The sequence below is a fragment of the Myxocyprinus asiaticus genome, chromosome 2 (assembly GCF_019703515.2).
Source record: "Myxocyprinus asiaticus isolate MX2 ecotype Aquarium Trade chromosome 2, UBuf_Myxa_2, whole genome shotgun sequence".
Classification (NCBI taxonomy): Eukaryota; Metazoa; Chordata; class Actinopteri; order Cypriniformes; family Catostomidae; genus Myxocyprinus; species Myxocyprinus asiaticus.
In genome coordinates, this window is record NC_059345.1 from 39,237,158 (window position 1) to 39,239,887 (window position 2,730).

The window sequence follows — 2,730 nt, forward strand, 5'->3', positions numbered from 1 at the left end:
AGTTTTAAATTCAGGATTTTTAAATGCTGATTCCTCATCGATTCTTATTGAGTCTATTTTACACTTGTAGCTCCATCTAGTGGTTTTGATTCTTAGCTATTAGCACTTATGGCAAAAATAGAAATCTGGCTCCGTCAGTAAGACCTTGTGGAAAGTTCCATGTGATAAGCACACACACACACACACACACACACACACACACACACACACACACACACACACACACACACACACACACACACAAAACGTGCTGCATTTTTACATTTTCAATAAAACATCATTTAGTATTTTTTTTTAAGTGATTTGAATTATGGGGACACTAGAAATGTCCTCATAAACCACATTTATAGCATAATACCCTTGTAATGACCAGTTTGTAGCCTAAAAAAAAGTCCTCGTAAACACTTAAACCTGCCCACACACACGCACACACACACACACACACACACACACACACACACACACACACACACACACACACACATGTTGGTGCAGCTATCATTATGAGGACTCTCCATAGACATAATGATTTTTATACTGTACAAACTATAGATTCTATCCCTTAACCCTACCCCTAAACCTAACCCTCACACACACACACACACACACACACACACACACACACACACACACACACACACACAACGTTCTGCATTTTTACATTTTCAATAAAACATCATTTAGTATTTTTTTTTTAAGTGATTTGAATTATGGGGACACTAGAAATGTCCTCATAAACCACATTTATAGCATAATACCCTTGTAATTACCAGTTTGTAACCTAAAAAAAAAGTCCTCGTAAACACTTAAACCTGCCCACACACACACACACACACACACACACACACACACACACACACACACACACACACACACACACACACACACACACACACACACACACACATACTGACTCTACAAGTAACAGAAATCACCTGACATAACCTGCAGTGTTCAACAAAGATTATCAGTCATGGCTGCTCCAGTAATCGCTGTTTTGACCACTTATTGTTTTAAGAAAACATTTTCCTTTGAATCCCTTGTCTCTTTTTATTCGAGGAATATATATACAGTAGTGGACAAAAATATTGGCACCCTTGGTAAATATGAGCAAAGAAGGCTGTGGGAAAAATATCTGCATTGTTTGTCCTTTTGATCTTTCATTCAAAAAATTCACAATTCTGACCATTAATTAAAGTAAAACAATTGAAAGAGGGGAAATATCTCATTATTAAATAAATATTTTTCTCCAAAACACATTGGCCACAATTATTGGCACCCCTAGAAATTCTTATGAGTAAAATATATCTGAAGTATATTACCATTCATATTTTAATTTTTTAGTGCACCTGAGTGACTAGAAACATGAAATTGTTCAGCCATGACTTCCCGTTTCACAGGAATATAAATATGAAGTAACACACAGGCCAAATTGCCTTAATCATCAATCACAGTGGGTTAGACTAAAGAATATAGTTCTGATGTGCGGCAAAAGGTTGTTGAGCTTCACAAAACTGGAAGTGGCTATACGAAAATAGCTAAAGCATTGAAAATGCCCATTTCCACCATCAGGGCACTAATTAACAAGTTCCGATCAACTGGAGATGTTAAGAATCGGCCTGGAAGAGGACGTGTGTCTATATTGTCTCCACGCACAGTGAGGAGGATGGTTCAAGTGGCCAAAGAATCTCCAAGGATCACAGCTGGAGAATTGCAGAAATTAGTTGGGTCTTGGGGTCAGAAAGTCTAAAAATAAAAAATAAATCAGACATCGCCTACATCACCACAAGTTGTTTGGGAGGGTGCTCTCATCCAACAACAAACTCAAGCATCTTCAGTTTGCCAGACACTACTGGAACTTCAAATGCGACTGGGTTCTGTGGTCAGATTAAACAAAAATAGAGCTTTTTGGTACCAGAGATGGGTTTGTCTCACACACAGAGATGAAGTAGTACTCAATGCCCACGGTTAAATGTGGTGCTGGATCTTTAACGTTGTGGGGCTGTTTTTCTGCCAGAGGTCTTGGACATCTTGTTCGGATACATGGCATCATGGACTCTATCAAATACCAACAGATAAAAAATAAAAACCTGGCTGCCTCTGCCAGAAAGCTTACAATGGGCCCTGGTGGATCTTCCAGCAAACAATGATCCAAAAAAAAAAAAAAAAAAAAACATCAAAATCAACACAAAAATGGTTCACTGACCACAAAATCAAGGTTCTGCCATGGCCATCCCAGTCCCCTGACCTGAACCCCATAGAAAATGCATGGGGTGAACTGAAAAGGAGAGTCCACCAGCGTTGACCTCTGAATTTGAAGGATCTGGAGAGATTCTGAATGGAGGAATGGTCCCAGATAACTTGCCAGATGTTCTCCAACCTCATTAGGCATTATAAGAGAAGACTCAGAGCTGTTATCTTGGCAAAGGGAGGTTGCACAAAGTATTGAATAAAAGGATGCCAGTAATTATGGCCAATGAGTTTTTGAGAAAAATATTTATTTAATAATGAGATATTTACCCTGTTTCAATTGTTTTACTTCAATTAAAAGTTAGAGTTTTGTTAATTTTTTGAATGAAAGATCAAAAGGCTACTATATATATATATATATATATATATATATATATATATATATATATATATATGTATATGTATATAAAATTATTTATTTATTTATTTTATTGACGTAGTTTCTGGTTTATCACTGTCCTCAATTACAGTCTATTGTAT